This window comes from Muscardinus avellanarius, assembly GCF_963383645.1.
Source record: "Muscardinus avellanarius genome assembly, chromosome: 7".
NCBI lineage: Eukaryota > Metazoa > Chordata > Mammalia > Rodentia > Gliridae > Muscardinus > Muscardinus avellanarius.
This window is the reverse complement of record NC_137793.1, coordinates 57,141,816-57,163,364: the sequence shown is the minus strand read 5'-3', so window position 1 is coordinate 57,163,364 and position 21,549 is coordinate 57,141,816. Positions and strand designations below refer to the sequence as shown.

The window sequence follows — 21,549 nt, the reverse complement described above, 5'->3', positions numbered from 1 at the left end:
CTCAGCCTTGCAAATGCACCACCATGCCTGGCTAACTACTCTACTTTTAACTAAAACATTTACTCCCTTATAATCTCTCAATGAGAAAATTTTAAATGTTTATCAAGTGATGCAAGTTGTTTGAAATCAACCAAAGAATTCCTAAAGCAGTTTTTAAGTTGTTGCTATAATTTTTCATTTCATATACCTGTTAGTTAGATGGCAGTCATTTGAGAAAACAATGAAAAGGAAATCACAGTGAACTTTTCCAGTGACTACTCCATTAAACTGATAATCAGTAAGTGACATATCTCAATAAGCAGAATATTTCTCTTCATGTTAACAATCTTGTTCAGTAAATCCTCTCTGCTTCTGCTAAACAGTAATTCAAGATCTGTCAAGACTTTATATACCTTTTGAGAGCTTTATATAGTCAATATTTCTATTGACGAAGTTACAAAAAACATACTAGGATGTCATTTGTGTGTGTGTGTGGTACTGGGGATAGAACCCAGGGGCTTTTCTACCTCCAGGCTATCCTCCCAGACCTAGTTTTATACTTTGGAAACAGGGTCTCACTAAGTTGCTGAGAGCCTCACTAAGTAGCTGAGGTTGGCTTTGAAACTGTGCAATCCTCCTGTCTCAGCCTCCCAAACTCTGGAATTACAAGCATGCGCCACCATACTCGGCTTACCAGGATGTCTTTGTGTGTGTGTGGTACTGGGGTTCCGGAAACCCTTCTGTCTACGGGCTACACTCCCAGACCTATTTTTTAATATTTTTATTTGAAAACAGGGTCTCTTAAGCCGGTGAGGCTGGCTTTGAACCTTCTCGAACCTCCTGTCTCCGCCTCCCAAGTGCGGGGATTACAAGCATGCACCACCATGCCCGGCCTAGGATGTCATTTAACTGACTAATTTTACTAATTTTTCTCTTGCTTCAAATGGTATATTTTCCGTAATTTTCATGAGCTACTGCTTTTTATACACTCTATCACTTTTAATTTTTATTATTTAGTCTGTTTTAAGAACTGGAACTTTTTTTTTACAAAGCTAACGTATGACCTCTCTGATAGAATACTGTCTACTAAAACCAAATCACTCAAAAATGCTAATTTTCTAAATACTTAGCTATTCCTGTTTGACAGTATCAATTTAAATACATACATAAGCTTTATATAATATTCAAAACACTTTTGCAGCTCTATCAATAGGGGATACCCAGTGAAGTCCAAAAATTCTGTCTTATTTCAATATTTAGTTCTTCAGAAGGAATTCTATCCTATTTAGAAAAACTTAAGATATTTATTTGCTCTGCATCTTTTGATATGCCATCCATAGCTAACCAAAATGTGACTTACTAAATGCCATTTCATCACATCTAGACATTTTTCTAGAATTTTGGTTGAAACCCTAGATTGTCTTCTAAGAAGTACAGAGATGCTTTCTTACTTTGCTTTTTTCATTTTAAGTGGATTAAAATTCTTATATGAAATAAAGTTTTATCAAGTGATTTTGTTTTACTGCCTTGCTTTGGCAAAATGTTACTTCCTAATATTGTCATATTTCAATTATATCATACTGACATATTTTTTGCCCTAAAAAGCAAGTACTACTAAAAATTCTGATGGTACATTCTATATTTTTAATTAACATTGATAAAATTACCAAATTAGAATTTTAAATGCTTCACTATGGTAAATTATCTAGTTTTTTCCTCATTGATGATACTTTTCCTTACTTGAACTTTCACAAAACATGACTGCTACATGACTAAATATGTAAAGGTTTTAGCACTTCCAAATTTTAATGACTTAATTTTGAGCACCATTTGTACCTGACAATATGGCAATAATAAGAAAGTCATTTTTTGTTTTTATAATAATCAAGCTGTTTTCCATTCCATAAATGCAAGTCAGGTTTAATTTTGTATTAACTGTTGTACCGTATCAGAAGATGTTCCAAGCTGCAGTTCATTAATATCATTTCTTTGTTTTCCTGGCAAGTCTGATGATATGCTTGATATTGGTGTGTGGTGGAACAATACTGAGTATTATGCTCATGAAGGCAGAATAGTAGCAGGACCAAAGAAATTCACACTGGGCAGGTACCCTTACAGAAGAGAGTCGATACAATGAGAACCCTTTTGGTTGGGCTGCTTTGTGTTTCTGACATAACGATGCATTTTTCTTTTGGCAAGAGGGTCGTCTTCTTTAACAAGAGCTTTCTCTTGTTAAGTCATAACATCCACTTTCTTCTTGTTTGCTTCACTGGCTACAGTCACTGAACAAGTCTTACTGAGAACACTTGAACTTCCTGTTTTTGCACATGGTTGGCTAGATACTTTCATAGTTTCTTTTTTCAGTCTCATTGCACACAAAGAACTACCTTCTTGGAATTTGATCCCATCCACATCAAAATAGTCACTGAGAATTTCAATAAAAAGCCCATCTAATTAGACTTTCATAGACAGCTTTTTTGTCACACATTGGACAAATCCAAGTGAGCTTCTTCTCATTTATTTGTAGATAAAGGGCTGTATCAAAACACTGTAGATGTATATAAGTCACTGTACGGCATGGGACCGTCAGCCTCATTTTTTCTAAAGGGTACATCAACGATACTCAAAGACTCATTGTAGCAACTTCACAGGAGCTGCAGTGAGTTTTTCTTTTATTAATGCTCCAGAATTATCAGGGTTTCTAATACCTTTCATTTTTAATCTCTGTAATAACTTGGCTGATGTGAGCTGTCATACAAGATAGACATGGAGTAATTTTTTCCAATTCTATATGCCTAAGAAATAGAAATCTGGTTTGGCACAGCTGAAGACAATCTAACTAAAGAAATAATATTCAAAGGGCATCCAGGGTGCTTCTGTTCAATTCCATTTTTAGGCAGTGGTGTAAAGCAAGGCAAAGGAAATAGCTTCCCACTTACTTTTATGCACTGACATTTGGGATAGCTATCTTCTTGAAGGCAACTTGTCTCTGTCAGGCTGAACCTGGACTGTATAATCTCTCCTATCATCTGGCAAAAACCCCTTTAAAATGAATATCTCTTGAACTCCTTGAGGTGTCAAAACAAAAATAAAAATTTCTCTTGAGATCACTGTATATTGCTTTGAACCTCTTCCAAATCAGCCATTTTATACCACCCAAGGGCACTGCTGTTGCTGCTGCCACCACACCCCTCCTGCTATTGCTGCTGCCATCTGCAGCACCATCCTGTACTCAGAGCCGCTGAAGATGCCCTATTTATTTATTTTATTTTATTTTTTGTGGTACTGGGGATTGAACCTAGGGGTATTCTATCTCCAAGCTACATCTCTAGCATTATTTTTTATTCCTTATTTTAAAACAGGGTCTAAGTCGTGGAACGCCTCACTAAGTACCCGAGGCTGCTTGCAAACCTGTAATCCTCCTGTCTCAGCCTCCAAGTACTGGGATTACAAGCATGCACCACCATGCCCAGTTTATTAATTTATTTTAAAACAACGTATGGCTAAGTTGCTGAGGCTGTCCTCAAATCTGCAATCCTTCTATCTCAGCCTCCCAAACACTGGGATTACAGGTGTGTACCACTATATGAAGATATATCCTGTGCAGTTCTCTGTAAGTAGCCTTAACTTCCCTGGACTCTCAGTTTTGAAAGCTTCAACTTGGTGAAGGTACAAGGCTCTGCCAAATGCTATCCCTGGCTTGGTGTGACTACTGCCTTGAAATGGTTTCATATATTTTGCTTAAATGATGTGGATGTCTCAAGAATATACATTTAGTACCTATTATTCCTTCTTGACTAGATAGGAAAGACTATATATATACATATACATACATACATACATTGTGTGTGTGTGTGTGTGTGTGTGTGTGTGTGTGTGTGGTAGTGGAGGTGGAGCCCAGGGGCTTTTCTACCTCTAGGCTACACTCCCAGACCTATTTTATACTTTATTTGGAAATGGTCTCACTAAGTTGCTGAGAGCCTCACTAAGTAGCTGAGGCTGGCTTTAAATCTGTGCAATCCTCCTGTTTCAGCCTCCCATGGAGGCTGGGGATTACAAGTGTGCATCACCACGCCCGGCTAGTCATGAATTTTATATGGAGAAAGAAAGACCCAGAATAGCAAAAGCAATTCTCAGCAATAAGAACAATGCAGGAGGCATCACAATCCCTGACTTCAAATTATACTACAGAGCAATAGTAGTAAAAACAGCATGGTTTTGGCACAGTAACAGTTATACAGATCAATGGAACAGAAGAGAAGATACAGAAACAAACCCACACACTTATAGTCAATTTATCTTTTTTTTCTTTTTTTTTTTTTTTTTTGGTGGTACTGGGGTTCCTGGAAGCCCTTCTACCTCCGGGCTACGCTCCCAACCCTTTTTAATTTGTTTTGAAACCGAGTCTCGATGAGTTGCTAAGATTTTCACTACAATGCTGAGGCTGGCCTCAAACCTGAAATTCTCCTCTCTCAGCTTCCCAAGTACCGGGATTATAGGCATACACCACCATGCACATCTCATTTTTTTTTTTTTTTTTTGGTGGTACTGGGGTTCCTGGAAGCCCTTCTACCTCCGGGCTACACTCCCAGACCTATTTTATATTTTTGAAACAGGGTCTCTTATGCCAGCGCGGCTGGCTTCGAACCTGCGCGATCCTCCTGTCTCCGCCTCCCAAGCGCAGGGATTACAAGCGTGCGCCACCACACCCAGCTTGTCAATTTATCTTTGACAAAGGGGCCAAACTTACTGAGACCCTATTTCAAAATAAAAAATAAAATAGGGCTAGGGATGTAGCTCGGAGGTAGAAAGTACTGAGGTTCAATGCTCAGTACAGCAAAAAAAAAAAGTAATAATTCTTAGTTTGTTCAAGTGTGAAAACCCAAATACATGCTATAGATTTGGAATCTAAAATACATACTTTAGATTCAAAGATTAAGAAGGCTGGAAAATTTAAAAAATACAAAATGACCTAGCAAGCACATGGTATTCACAAGTCTTAAGTAGCTATCTTAATATCAACAAAACAGACTTTAAGGGCTGGGGATATAGCTCAGTGGAAGAGTAATACATTTCCCTACCATGTATGAAACCAAGGGTTTGATCCTTAGAGCCAGGGATAGGGAAAGGAGACAAAAACAAACAAACAAACAAACAAAGCTACTTTAATACAAAAAAAAAGTCACAAGAGGTAAAGAGGGACATTGTATAAGTACTGTTAACAACAGAACCTCAACGTTACATGAAACAAAACTGATAAATGAAATAAACACAAATGAACAAGAGTAAACAGAGGCTTAAAATTCCCACTTCCGGTCATAGACAGTCCTAGGCAAAATATAAACTACCAAACACAAGATGTGAACAACACTATAATGAAACAAGATCTAAGACATATATGAAATGGAATAAAATTTAGAGTCCATAAGTAAACTCTAATATATATACTGAACTGATTTTTTTTCTTTTATTTTTGGTGGTACTGTGGTTCCTAGAAACCCTCCTACCTCTGGGCTACACTCCCAGACCTATTTTTACACTTTTTAATTTGGAAACAGAGTCTCTTAAGCCAGCACAGCTGGCTTCGAACCTGCGCAATCATCTTGTATCCACCTCCCAAGTGCGGGGATTACAAGTGTGCGCCACCACGCCAGCTATACTGAACTGATTTTTAACAAGCATGCCAAAATAATTCATTGGTGAAAAATAGCCATTCCAGGAAATAATGCTGAGACAACTGGATATTTATATGAAAATAATTCCCTTCTTCACACAATACACAAAAAATTAACTGAGAATAGATCACAGACATAAATACAAGATTTAACTAAGTATTCTGTGTGGTGGAGCACACCTGTAATACCCGTACAGGAAAAGGATCACAGATTCAAAACCAGCCTCAGCAACTTAGTGAGATTCTAAGCAACCTAGAACCTCACTTTGTGTCAAAACAATAACTGAAAATAAGGGCTGGGAGTATAAATCAAAGGCAGAATGTCTCTGATTCAATCTCCAGTACTGGAGGTGGGGAGAGGGAGAATATTTGTGTCCTTCAAAGAGACAAAACCATTTCAGATACAGCAGCAAACTTGTAATGAACAAAATGGAAAGGAGATAAAGTAGACTTCATGAAATATATACTTTCTCTTACAGAAAATAAAGCCAAGAAATGGGAACAAATGGGAGATATTATTGGCAAATTATACCTACCTTGGGACTAGTTTACAGAATATGTAAAGAACTCTTAGAATTCAACAATAAAAGGATTAATAACATAATTTCATAATGGAAATTAAGCTTGTTTCCTGCAACCTTGCTATAACTGATTTATTCAGGAAGTTTGTAAATTCTCTAGAAATTTTTAGACAATCGTGTTTGTGAACAAAGGGACTTTTATTTCTTCCTTTCCTATTTGTATACCTTTTTCTTTTCTTTTTTATCACTGTATTAATGCACTGTAACTATACATCATAGTAAGGTTCAAAGTGATACAAACATGTACCCACATAGCACTTGATGTTTCCCTCCACATCCCCTCCGTTTCCACTTCTTTCCTTCCCATACACTTTAGTGAGATTGGTAGTGATACTTTCATAAACATTTGAATTGCTTCCTTCCTCTGCCCTCCATTTTCTTGTCTTACTGTATTTCCTATAATTTCTACAAGATACTGAATTAAGACTTTAAGAGGACACCCTAGCTCTGTCCTAATCATTGAGAGAAAGCATCTAGTCCAGTTTTTCACTATTAAATATGATGTTACCAGCAGGTATTTTGTAGACTGAGAAGCTCCTCTCTGTTCTTAGTTTTCTAAATTTTCTCATCAATAGGTACTGGACTTTGTTAAATGCTTCCTCTGCATCAACTGATATAAGCATGATTTTTCTTCTTTAGGCTACTGATAGAGCAAATTATATTAATTGACCTTTAAATGTTAAACCAAGTTTCAATGCCTATAATAAATCTTGCTTGGTCATAATACATATTTTTACATTGTTTATTTATTTGTTTACAAAGTTCTGCTTGAGTTTTTGCATAAGAGATACTGGTCTGTTGGTTTCTTCCTTGTAATTTTATCATCTACTGTTGGGATCAGGGAAATAATGGCTATAAAAGAGGAAGGTTCCCTCTGCATAGTCTGATAGAGACTGAAGAGAACTGGCATATTTATTTCTTAAATGTGGCATTTAAATAATTAGTGAATCCAACAACTTGATGGTTTTTCTTTTATTTCTTATAAAGCTTTCAACAACGGATTCAATTTCTTTAACAAATGTAGGCCTATGTGAATGATGTATTTCTCCTTGTAAGACTCAGCAATTTATATATTTCAACGAATAGCCCATTTTACCTAAGTTATAGATGAAAGAAAGCAGGAATGAAGACTATACCAAAAGAATATAACTGGCAAATATAAAAATAACATCACTGAAAGGGGTGTGGGAGAACATGCTGACCTAAATTTAACCCTGCAAACAAGTGGAATCGGTAAAACTAAAGGCAAATCTGCAAGTAAATACTATACTTTGATAAAACTATAAAATCATTTTCAGTATGAATATGGTAACTCTGACAGTGCTACATGTACACAGAAAAGGAGTTAAAGTAAATGCTTGGTGGGGAGTTGGAGCCAGATTAGTAATGTTGCAAGTGATAATTTATAGATAAACTAGGAAGAGTTACAATCAATATGATAAAAGAACTAGAGCTGAGGACAAAAGTTATTAACATGTGGTAAGTTTAGTATACACATGGTTATATAGAGAAATATTTATAGATAAGTATATCTGTCCACCGAGAAGCCCAACACTCGTAGCAACAAGCACACTTATGGTCCAGATCTTGCTTTCTAATACCATTCTCCAATAAGGGGAACTTGATTAGGCAAATCCATTCACAGAAAAAACAGATTAATGGTTGTCAAGGACCATGGGAAAGGAAAAAAGGAAAGTAACTGCTAGTGGATACTGTGCTTATTTTTAAGGGTGATCAAAATGTTCAAAATAACAATGTAATGATGGCTGCACAGTTCTATTTATTTCTTTAAATGATGAAATTATACATATTAAATTGGTGTAGTGTATAGTATATAAGCTCTACCCCTACAAAACCATTAAGAGAACTATTTTTTACATACTTGTTTTGATGGTACAGATGATATAGAATTGATATTATGCACTGTTCTAATTGCCAACCACCTGGTTAAACATTCACTTAGATCACTGTGCCCAGATTATATACTTTTATTTAGAAAGATAATCAAATAGCAAAAAATATTATAATCTATTTTTCCAATTTTTACTTTTTTCCCATCTGTGTAATGGACAATATATTTTGTATGATATACAATAAGACTGAACATACCAGAGAACCACCATCTCTCATTCAGAAAAGAATGATCTCGTTCTACACCAATCATTATATTTTTTCTGCTAGTTTTTATTGAGGAAGTTGCATTCTTCTGCATTTGATAAGCAATTTAATAAACTTTTTCTTTGAAGATAACATTTAGATTGATACACAGATAAAGTAGATCCTGTATAATCCGTATCCCATTTTACCCAATATAACAACTTGTATTTCTTTTCTTTTTTCTTAGTACTGGGGATTAAACTCAGGGACATTCTACTTCTGGGCCACATCCCCAGCTTTATTTATTTATTTATTTATTTATTTATTTATTTATTTATTTATTGTGGTACTAGGGATAGAACCCAGGGGTCTTCTACCTCTGTGCGACACTCCCAGACCTATTTTTTACATTTTTTTAATTTGGAAACAGGGTCTCTCCAGCCATCTGAGGCTAGCTTCAAACCTGCGTGATCCTCCTGTTTCAGTCTCCCAAGCGTGGAGATTACAAGCATACACCACCACGCCTGGCTATTTTTATTACTTTTTAATATATTTTATTGGTGCAGTGTAGTCATACATCTTAATGGAATTTAAAAAAACTTGTGGAGATATACATGCACACATCACCCACATAGCCCTTATCCAATCCCTATCTTGTTCCCTCCCTCTCCCTCCTTCCCATGCTTGATTTAGTGATTGACTTTGATATGTCTGTTTAAGTACATCATGTGCTTTAAAGAATTTCCATCTTCCTCCCTCCCATCCCCTCAGACAGGTCACCTTAATTGCTCCTCTATAGGGTCCCTTCTTTATCTAGGATTCCTCCTATTACCCATTTCTCCCTACTTTTTAAATATTGGGAAAGCATCTGATTTCTTATTTTTCGTGACATTTCCCTGTAGATGCCATAATTTTGTTCACCTTTATGGCTGGGTAAAATTCCATTGTGTACATATCCCATAGTTTTGTAGTCCACTTGTCTGCTAATGGACATCTTATCTGGTTCCATAGTTTGGGAATGATGAATTGTGCAGCTATAAACATAGATACTCACGCATTGTTTTGGTAGTTTGGTTTTCATTCTTTTGGGTAGATACCCATAAGTGGTATTGCTGGATCATATGGTAAGTTCGTTTTCATTCTTCTGAGGATCTTCCGTACTGTTTTTCAAAGTGGTTGCATTAATTTGCAATCCCACCAATAATGTATTAGAGTTTCTACTTCTCCACATCCAATCAATTACAGTTCATTTCTTCCTTAGAAGTCCTTTTAATTTCCACATGGCTTCCCATTTGCTGAAATCCTGACCACCAGAAGATGAGTGACTTTGACGAGATAATCCACTCACACCCAATTTTTTAATAGAGGTCACTTGGATCTGGAAATCTGCTGAGAGATGGGGTGAGGCAGCAGCAGCTTCAAGTGCTTCCTGACTGCACGATTGCAGGGGCCTGCTGGCCCTATGCTGTGCATCAGGCCCCAGTACCAGCCCTGCCGCTCAGCAGGCCCTGGCACTGGCCTTGCTGCTTATCAGGCCCTGACACCAGCCTTGCAGCTCAGCAGGCCCCAGCACCAGCCTCACAGGACCTGGTCCCAGCCTTTCCGCTCTGCAGACTCCGTTCCCAGGCTTGCTAGCCCGGATCCCGGCCTCTTTGTGCAGCAGGCTCCATCCCTGTCACTGTGGGCAGGGCGTCTACAGAGGTTCCCATTTTTTCTTCCATATTTTTTTTAAGTAGAAGAAAACAGAATGTGTCTTTTGCAAAAGCTGGGAGCCCTAGCAGCAATGAATTTTGTCTCCCCTCCAAAGGCAGAGATCCACAGCTTCACCCAGAGAGCAGGATCTGCTGCTCCAAGGGCACCAAGGTCCCCAGCGCTGAGTAGAGGAGCACTGCAGCCACAAGCACCCAGACCTCCCAAAATGCACAGCGTGGCGGGCCCAGCCCAGCCATGCAGGGCTCCCTCTGATGCGCCCTGAACATTTTTCTTACATAGTAGGTTGTCTAGAATTCCTGAGCATGTGGAGCAGGAGCAGTCTGCTTTTGGGGAGATTTCTTCAAAAGTTCAAGGTGGATTAGATTGGATCTGTCTGCCTCTCCCAAATATTGGCAGCCGCCACTGCCATCTTGGTTATAATGACTTATTATTTTGAAACAGTGTTTCAATAGGTTGTGGAGTCTAAGTTGTCAGGGCTAAATCTGTATTTCAATATCAGCCAAGAACTGACATTTATTCATTCAATCAATTTACTCATTCAATTCTCAGATTTCACAATTTTTAAATGCATTTTTGTACTGAATTTGACCACATGCACAGATTTGTGTAAAAACCACAACACTTTAATTACACAACAGTTCCTTCCTAAGAATTCAACCTACGGGACTTCCGGGAAGATGGCGACCGAGAAAAGCGGGGCTTAAGAGTCCCGCTAACAACCAATCTCCATTACCACAAAAAGAGCGCCTTTCATAGCCAGAAAACACCATCACCAGAAAAACAAAAAAAACCACCAGGCTCCAGAGAGAAAGCGGACTGAGAACAGAGCTCAGGGCCACAGAGGAGACACACGCGCCTGAGGACGCGGCAGCAGCGCCATACTGCCGGCGGCAGCGGCGAACTCAACAGACGGCTACAGCAAGCCAGGAGAGCCGCTGCGGAACAGCCAGGCGGGATCTTTCGGCGCAGACAGCATTTAAAGCTCCCAGTGGCTGAGCTCAGCACACGCTGCAGGGATTCAGAGTGGAAATCAAAACCAGAAAAGAAAAAATACGCCAGCCTCATGGCCGAGGGCGTGGCAGAGGCGCCATATTGCCACCGGCGGCGGCAGCAGCAGTGAATTCACCGAGTCCAGTACAGCTACATCTGCGTACTCAAGAACAGTGAGTCAAATTGCGGGCCACAGAGGAGAAATCGCAGTATTGGGCCTCCTGGGACTTGACCCAGTGAGGGAGTGGTGGTGGCAGAGATATCACACCATAGGAGAACGTGCAACCTGGCACCCCCCATAGTTAAAAGCAGCCTCTATCGACTCCCTGGGTCGGAGACTCTGTGATACAACCCAGTAAAGGAGTAGTGGGGTCTGAGATAATACAGACTCGAGATCCAGAGCACCTTAAGTGAAGCCATAGTGACCCAAGGGAAGAACCCAGAGAAGGCACAAACCTCCGAAATCATGGGAAAGAGGAATAACACTGGAGTAATGAATGTGCACAACCCCACAACATCAGAACCTGATAAAACAGAAAATCAGAGATTTCTAGAAGATCAAATCAGGAAAATAACTGTAGAAATAATAGAGGTGCTTCGAAAAGAACTCAGAGAGAGCCAAAAAGAGATAAAGGATGCAATTAATGAAGTAAAGGCCTCAATTCAAAGCACAAACAACCGATTAGACCACATGGGGAACAGAATCTCGCTCTTAGAAGATGAGCAATCCAAAAATGAATGCATAGTTTCTAATCTAGAAAAAAATATCCAACAGCAGGAATCTGACATTGAAGAAATATGGGCCATCTTAAGAGAGCTAACCTAAGAATAATTGGAATAGAGGAGGGAAAAGAAAGTGATACCAAAGGGATCAACAATCTCTTCAAGGAAGTAATAGCAGAAAATTTTCCAAACATACAGCAAGAGGTTGATACACAGATCCAGGAAACTTATAGAACTCCCTTTAGACAGGATCGGAAAAGAGGATCCCCACGCCACATAATTGTCAAAATGACCAATGTGGAAGTGAAGTAGAGAATCTAAAAGTCAACAAAAACAAAGGGCCAAGTGACATTCAGAGGCAAAACAATTAGAATCACTCCAGACTTCCCAAACCAAGTCATGAAAGCCAGAAGGGCTTGGAGTAACATATTCCAAACTCTGAAAGAAAACAACTTCCAGCCAAAAATTTCCTATCCAGCAAAACTTTCTATCAAATTAGATGGAGAAATAAGAAGCTTCCATGACAAACAGAAACTGAAGGAATTTATGTCTTCAAAACCAGCGCTAGAGAAAATACTCAAAGAGATTAACTACAAAGAAGAAATAGGTAACACTCACCAGAACCAGAGAAACAAGAGTTTCCATCCAACAGACAACTAAGATTGGTTATCTGTGGAGATTCATTATTTATGTTAGTCTTTTACCTATCTCTAAGTTGTATTGTTTGCCTTTATTGTTGTTAATTTTTAGGATTTCTAGTTGGAATATTAATATACCTTCAGATACAGCATTTGGAAATATTTTATCCAATTCTATTAGTAACTTTTAACTCTGTTTACATTGTCTTTGGATATACAATATTTTCTTTTATTTTTTAGGGAGTTTGTATGTTCTTCTGTTGCCTGTGCCATTGAAATCATATCCAAGAAATCACTGCCAATTTCAATGTTGTGAGGTTTTATGGCCCAGATTTTCTCCTAAAAGTTTATAGTCTTAAGATTTATATTTAGGTCTTTTATCTATTTTGAGTTAATACTTGTATATGGGATTAGGTAAAGGTCCAATTTTATTCTTTTCCATGTAATTATTATTTTTCAACAATATTTAGTTAAAAGATTATTATTTCCACCACCAAATGTTCGTGGAAACCTTGTCAAAAATAACTTGACAATATAGGGAAGAATTTAGCTCTAGGCTTGTATTTAACTCCAATGGTCTATATATCTGCCTTTAGAACAGTACTACACTGTTTCAATTATTGTAGCTTTATATGGTTTGAAATCAGAAAATATATATCTGCTAGCTTTGTTCTTTTTCAAGATCGTTTTGGGTATCTAGAATTCATATTCCATATTAGGATAGATTTTTTTCTGAAAAATAAATATATAAATATATGATAGTTTCACGTAAAAAAACAGAAAAAATATGCTCTAGTAAGAAAGAAAGCAAAAAGAAATATTGAAATGCTATCTTTAAATCATCAAACGCTTGGTATCAGACAAATGAAACTGTTATGTGAGATTATCATTTTTAATTTTGGATAAATTGCTATAATACTAGATGTCAACCACTAAGCCAAGCATGGGAAGGAGGGATGGGGAGAGAATGGGGTGGGGATCGGGTGGGGGCTGACTGGGCGATGTGTGCATGTATGTCTACAAAAGTTTGTATCCCACTATGATGTATGAATACAGTGCACCAATAAAATAAAATTAAAAAAAAAAAAAAGAATTCAACCTACTACCTCCCACCCTATTTGCCTTCCTAAACCACTAATCTGTTCTCTTAATATTGTCATCTTAGTATTAAGATCAACATCTTAATATTGTCATCTCAAGGTCATAAGCCAGGCCTGTTGTTCTCTACTCAGGAGGTTGAGAGGATCACTTTAGCTCATGAGTTTGAGACTAGCCTGTCTAACAGTGAAACCCCATCTCCAAAGAAGGAAAAAAAATGTTACAAAAATAGAATTATATTTTCTTTTCTTTCTTTCTTTCTTTCTTTCTTTCTTTCTTTCTTTCTTTCTTTCTTTTTTGTTTTTTTTTTTTTTTGCAGTACTGGGGATGGAACCCAGGGGCATTGTACCTCTGAGCTACACCCCCATCCCCATTTTTTAGGCTTTTTATTTTTTGAAACAGGGTGTCACTGAGTTGTGAAGGGCCTTGATAAGTTGCAAAGGGTCTCGCTAAGTAGCTAAGGCTGTCTATGAACTGCAATCCTCCAGTCTCAGCCTCCCAAATGCTGGGATTAAAAGAATGTGCCACCATGCCCAGCTTAGAATCTTATTTTCAACAAATCATTATTTAAACAATATTCTGATTCCTTTTTATATAGGTAGCTACTGACAGATTTCAATACTCTCTCCCTTTTTGTACCCTCTTTCCCCACATTTGTACAAGACAAAAGTTATGCCTAGTTGCTCCCTCTCTGGTGGTGCCATTAGGAAATTCAAAGCACACAAATCCTGTCTTTGTGTGGGCTCATCCTAGCCTGAAACCTTAATGATGATAAAACAAGCCACTCTCCCCTCATTTTTTCAAGCCAATTTCTGACCTGCTTGGGAACATTCCCTCTGTCTCTACAAATAATCAATTATTTTTTACACTTTTTTTTTTTTAGCGGTACTCGGGATGGAACCCAGGGGCATTCTACCTCCAAGCTACACCCCCAGCCCTATTTTTTATTCTTTCTTTTGAAACAGTCTAACTTGCAAAGCACCTCACTAAGTAGTTGAGGCTGTCTGTGAACCGCGATCCTCCTGTCTCAGCCTCCCAAATGCTGGGATTACAAGAGTGCACCACCATGCCTGGCTTTTATTTTTTATACTCTTGATACATGTGTACCATTGTTAGTCTTAAACTCCAAAACAAATATAAGTGGAAGAGTCATCTAAACTCATTAGCGCAACCAAAAAAATATGGAAATTTTTGAGATTGGTTTCTTAAACTCAAGTTTAATTTCTTGAGATTTGTCCAAGTTGTTACATGTACTGATAGTTTGCTCCATTTTGATTAATAGTTATCCAGTATCTCATTGTATGAATATGCCATTTTTCCCATTCATGAATATCTGGATTGCTTCCAGGTTTTTGCTATAACACATAAAACTGCTATAAAGAAGGAGGTGGCAGGACATGCCTAGACTACCTCTACTTGGGAGTCTGGGATAAGAATGAGTAAAATAATAAAAATGAACAGAATTTTAGAAGAATAAAGTATTTTAAAAGGCCAGTCTCAGCAATGTAGCAAGACTCTCAACAACTTAGTGAGATGCTATTTTAAAATAAAATAGGGAGCTGGGCATGGTGGCACACGCTTGTAATCCAGCATTCGGGAAGCTGAGACTGGAGGATCACGGTTTGCGGACAGTCTAAGCTACTTAGTGTGGCCCTCTGCAACTCAGTAAGACCTGATTTCAAAATAAAGAATAAAAAATAGGACAGGGGGTATAGCTCGAAGGTTGAATGCCCCTGGGTTCCATCCATAGACTCGCAAAAAATAAAATAAAATGAAATAAAATAAAATAAATTAGGGCTGGGGGTATAGATCGCAGGCAGAACATCTCTAGTACTGCGTACACACAACACACACACACACACACACACACCTGCTATGCAATTCATATATTTATTTTGGTAGAACATAATTTTTCACTTCTCAAGAACAAGTACATATGAGTACAACTGGTAAATCATGTGCTAAGTTTGTTTTTAGTTTTAAAAGGAACTGACAAACTATTTTCCAGAACAACTGTACCACTTTACAGTATCACCAAAAATGTATGAATGACCAAGTTTCCCTACATCTTCCACTCACACTGTGTTATCACAATTAATTAAAAGGCACTGTCAGCTGGCAATGTATGTATTTGTATGTTATTTTGGTGTTAAAAAAAAAAAAAAACTCTACTAGGACTTCCGGGAAGATGGCGATGGAGGAAAGCGGCACTTACAAGTCCTGTTAACAATCGAACTTTATTACCACAAAACCAGCACCTTTCAGAGCCAGAAAACACCACCAGCAAAGAAATAAAAACTGTAAGTAAAAGGGACAGAGAAAAAGAGGGCTGGAAAAACAAGACACCAGAAAGAAATCAGCCTGAAGTGCCGTGGCTGCCACGGCCGGAGCCGCGGCACGAAGCGGCTGGAGCGGCCGGAGCGGCCAGAGATGCGGCGCGGAGCAGCTGGAGCCACAGCGCGGAGCGGCGCGGCCTACATCTTCCCTAGCAGCACCAGACTCCAGAGAGAAGGGAAACTCAGAACGGAGCTCAAATCCAGAGAGGAGGTACGCCGGCCTCACGGCCTAGGATGCAGCAGCAGCACCTTACTGCTGGCGGCAGCGGCGAGTTCACCGGACGGCTCTAGACCAATGCACTCAACCAGCCACCAGGCGCCAGAGAGGAGGGGTGGACAGCGAGCCGAGGTGAGCCGCTGCTGAACAGCCGGGCGGCAATCAGCAGTTTTTTCGGCGCAAGGAGCATCTAAAGCTCCCAAGGGCCAGGATCAGCACACCCTGCAGGGACTCAGCGGATCTCAAAACCAGAGAAGAACTACGCCAACCTCACGGGCGAGGATGCGACAGCAGTGCCTTACTGCCGGCAGCAGTGGCAAGTTTACCAGACATCTGAAGATCAACGCACTCAACCAGCCACCAGGCTCCAGAGAGGAGGGGTGGACAGCAAGCCTAGGTGAGCAGGTGCTAAACAGCCAGGCGGCAGTCAGCAGTTTTTTCGGCACAAGGAGCATCTAAAGCTCCCAAGGGCCGGGATCAGCACACCCTGCAGGAACTCAGCGGAGCTCAAAACCAGAGAAGAACTATGCTAACCTCACGGCCGAGGACGCGACAGCAATGCCTTGCTGCTGGCAGCAGCGGCAAGTTTTGAACACCCGGGCGGCAGTCAGCAGTTTTGTCAGTGCAGGGAACATCTAAAGCTCCCAAGGGCCGAGCACAGCACACCTGGCAGGGACTCAGAGCAGAGCTCAAAACCAGAGAAGAAATAGGCTGCATCACGACCGAGGGCGTGGCAGTGGTGCCATATTGCCAGTGGCAGCAGCAGCGAATCCACCGAGTTCACTACAGCTCCATCAGCGCACTCAACAACCGTGAGTCAAATTGCGGCCCCTAGGGGAGAAATCCCAGTACTGTACTCCCAGGGACTTGCGCAGATAGTCTCCCTGGGTCGGAGATTTTAGCAGTGCAACCCAGTCGGGGAGTGGCGGTGGCAGAGATATCACACCATAGTCACAACTCCCCGCTGGAGAACACCCAACTTGGCACCCCCCACGGTCTGGGCAGCCTCGATTGACTCCCTGGGTCTGAGACTTTGTGATACAACCCAGTAAAGGAGTAGTGGTGACTGAGATACCACAGACTCGAGATCCAGAGCATCTTAAGTGAACTTGTAGTGACCCAGGGAAGAACCCAGAGAAGGCACAAACTTCCGAAATCATGGGAAAGAGAAATAACAATAGAGCAATGAATGCCCACAACCTCACAACATCAGAATCTGATAACACAGAAATCCAAAGATCTCTAGAAGATCAAATCAGGAAAATAACTTTAGAATAAAGGACTTTCGAAAAGAACTCAGAGTCAAAAAGAGATAAAGGATGCAATCACTGAAATAAAGGCCTCAATTCAAAGTATAAACAACAGATTAGAACACATGGAGAATAGAATCTCGCTTCTTGAAGATGATCATTCAAAAAATGAATGCATAGTCTCTAATTTAGAAAAAAAATCCGACAGCAGGATTCTGACATTGAAGAAATATGGGCCCATTTTAAGAGAGCTAACCTAAGAATAATTGGAATAGAGGAGGGAAAAGAAGGTGAAACCAAAGGGATCAACAATCTCTTCAAGGAAGTAATAGCAGAAAATTTCCAAACACAAAGCAAGAGGTTGATACACAGGTCCAGGAAACTTATAGAACTCCCTTTAGACAGGATCAGAGAAGAGGATCCCCACGCCACATAATTGTCAAAATGACTAATGTGGAAGCCAAGCAGAGAATCTTAAAGTCAACAAAAACAAAAGGCCACGTGAAATTCAGAGGCAAACCAATTAGAATCACTCCAGACTTCCCAAACCAAGTTATGAAAGCCAGAAGGGCACTGAGTAATATTTTCCAAACTCTGAAAGAAAACAACAACTTCCAGCCAACAATTTCCTACCCAGCAAAACTATCCATCAAATTAGATGGGGAAATAAGAAGCTTCCATGACAAACAGCAACTGAAGGAATTTATGTCTTCAAAACCAGCACTAGAGAAAATACTCAAGGAGATTATCTGCAAAGAGGAAATGGGTAATACACGCCAGAACCAAAGAAACAAGAATTCCCATCCAGCAGACAACTAAGTAAAGAAGAATAAACAGTATCTCAAACAGAAATAATATCTTAACATGTTGGGAATTAAAAATTATCTCTCTATAATCACACTGAATATAAACGGCCTCAATTCCCCAATAAAAAGACATAAAGTGGCAAAATGGATTAAAAGCCAGAATCCAGCCATCTGCTGCTTACAAGAAACACACCTTACAAGTAAAGATAGGAACAAACTCAAGGTAAAGGGCTGGAGCGAGGTAATCCATGCTAATGGTACTCAAAGACAAGCAGGAGTAGCAACAAATTAGACTTCAAACCCAAGCTTATTAGGAGAGACAAAAAAGGTCACATTTTACTGGTAAAAGAAATAATCCAGCAAGAAGAAATAACAATAATCAACATCTATGCCCCAAACATAGGGGCAGCTACTTTCATAAACTCTTTGTGACATGAAGTCACACATAAATCCCAACACAATAATACTGGGAGACTTCAACACACCCCTTACAATACTAAATCGATCTTCCAGACAAAGGGTCAGTAAAGATGTCTCAGAACTAAAGAATACCATTAACCAAACGGGCCTGTTGGACACATATAGAATATTTCACCCAACTACAGCAGAGTTTACTTTTTTCTCAGCTGCTCACAGAACCTTCTCCAAAAGAGATCACATCCTGGGACACAAAATGAGCACTAGCAAATTTAAAAAATGTTACATACTTCCCTGTGTCATGTCAGACCATAATGGAATGAAACTAGAAATCAAATATAAGAAGATCCAGAGAAACAACATAAACATGTGGAGACTGAACACCACAATTCTGAATGAAGAATGGGTCATAGAAGATGTAAGAGGTGAAATCAAGAAATTTCTAGAAGTGAATGAAAATAAAGATACAACATATCAAAACCTCTGGGACACTTTGAAGGCAGTATTAAGAAAAAAATTTATAGCACTGAGTGCTCACATAAGAAAAACAGAAAATCTTCAAATAAATAGCCTAAAGACACACCTCAAAGCTCTTGAAAAGCAGGAACAATTGAACCCCAAAGCCAGCAGAAGACGGGAAATTATTAAAATTAGAGCAGAAATTAATGAAATAGAGAATAAAAAAAAAAAATCAACATTACTACTGACAGTGTAGAAATCCAGAGGATTATCAGAAACTACTTTGAAAAACTATACTCCAACAAAATGGAAAATCTGGAGGAAATCTATAACTTCCTAGATAAATACAACCTTCCTAAACTCAGTCAAGAAGATATAGAACACTTAAACCAACCAAAAACAATCAAAGAGATTGAAACAGCAATAAAGAGCTTACCATCAAAGAAAAGCCCAGGACCAGATGGTTTCCCAAGTGAATTCTATAAAACCTTTATAGAAGAGCTAACCCCAATACTACTCAAACTATTTCATGAAACAGAAAAAACCGGGACTCTCCCAAATACATTCTATGAAGCCAACATCATACTAATACCCAAACCGAATAAAGACAGTTCAAGGAAGGAAAACTACAGGCTTATATCTCTGATGAACTTGGATGCAAAACTATTAAAATACTAGCAACACGCATTCAAAACCACATCAAGAAAATCATTCACCAATACCAGGTAGGGTTCATCCCAGGGATGCAAGGCTGGTTCAATATATGAAAATCAATCCATGTAATTCATCATATAAACAGAATCAAAGACAAAAACCACATGATCATCTCAATAGATGCTGAGAAAGCATTTGATAAAATTCAACATCCATTTATGATTAAAACACTGCAGAGAACTGGAATAGAAAGAACATATCTCAACATTATTAAGGCAATCTACAATAAGCCTACTGCCAACATCATATTAAATGGGGAAAAACTTCAAGAATTCTCCCTAAAAACTGGAACGAGACAAGGATGTCCACTATCACCACTTCTCTTCAAATAGTACTAGAGACTCTAGCCAGAGCAATAAGGCAAGAAAAGGAAACCAAAGGAGTACAAATAGGAAAAGAAGAACTTAATCTTTCACTATTTGCAGATGACATGATACTATATTTAGAAAACCCAACAAACTCAACCAAAAGGCTTATAGAACTGATCAACAAATTCAGCAAAGTATCTGGATACAAAATCAATCTTAAAAAATCAGAAGCTTTCCTGTACACCAATCATAAATCTACTGAAAAAGAAATTCAGAAAACATTTCCACTCAGGATCTCCCACAAAAAAATAAAATACCTAGGAATAAACTTGACCAAGGAGGTAAAAGATCTCTACAAAGAAAATTATAAAACACTGAAAATAGAAATCGAAGAAGATCTTAGAAGATGGAAGGACCTTCCATGTTCATGGATTGGCAGAATAAATATCATTTAAATGGCCATCCTCCCAAAAGTGATCTACAGATTTAATGCAATGCCCATTAAACTACCAAGATCATTCCTCACAGACATAGAAAAATCAGTCCTTAAATTTATCTGGAATAACAAAAAGCCCAGAATAGCCAAGGTAGTTCTCAGCAACAAAAACCACACAGGAGGAATTACAATACCTGACTTTAAACTATACTACAAAGCCATTGTAATAAAAACAGCATGGTACTGGCAAAAGAACAGATATATAGACCAATGGAGCAGAATAGAAGACCCAGAAACAAGTCCACACACTTTCAGCCAAAGGGCCAAAAACATACACTGGAAAAAAGATAGCCTCTTCAACATACGATGTTGGCAAAACTGGTTAACCATATGCAGAAAATTGGAAATTAATCCCACTTTTTCACCCTGTACAAAAGTCAACGCACAATGGATCAAAGACTTGGAAATTAAACCAGAGACCTTGAAGCTCCCTGAAGAGGGCATAGGTCCAACACTACAACACATAGGCTCAGACAAACATTTCCTCAAAAAGACCCCAAAGGCACAACAAATTAAAAGGAGAATCAACACATGGGATTGCATGAAACTGAAGAGCTTCTGTTCAGCAAAGGAAACTTTCAAGAACATCAATTGAGAGCCAACAGAATGGGAGAAGGTTTTTGCCACCTACACCACCGATAGAGGACTAATATCTAGAATATACAGAGAACTCAAGAAACTCAACACTAAGAAAACAAAGCATCCAATAACAAAATGGAAAAATGAACTAAATAGACACTTCACAAAAGAAGAAATTCAAATGGCCAATAAATGCATGAAAAAATGCTCAACATCACTGGCAATCAGAGAGATGCAAATCAAAGCTACCCTGAGATTCCACCTAACTCCAACTAGAATGGCTATCATTCAAAACACAAACAACAACAGATGCTGGCGAGGATGTGGAGAAGTGGGAACTCTAAGACACTGTTGGTGGGATTGCAAATTAGTGCAACCACTTTGGAAAACAATATGGAGAATCCTCAGAAGAATGGGAACAAATCTACCATTTGATCCAGCAATACCACTGTTGGGTATCTACCCAAAAGAAAA

The 21,549-nt window shown here is 38.9% G+C and overlaps 1 pseudogene across 1 annotated transcript; it reads right to left on the bottom strand.

Annotated features, from left to right (window-relative positions):
• Positions 1-1,899: 1,899 nt before the first annotated feature.
• Positions 1,900-10,280, bottom strand: LOC308265548 (E3 SUMO-protein ligase PIAS2-like; annotated as a pseudogene). The gene is made up of 2 exons: positions 10,159-10,280; positions 1,900-3,109 (listed from the first exon to the last, which is right to left on the bottom strand). The product of its transcript is annotated as an E3 SUMO-protein ligase PIAS2-like (transcript).
• Between the last annotated feature and the right edge of the window lie 11,269 nt (positions 10,281-21,549).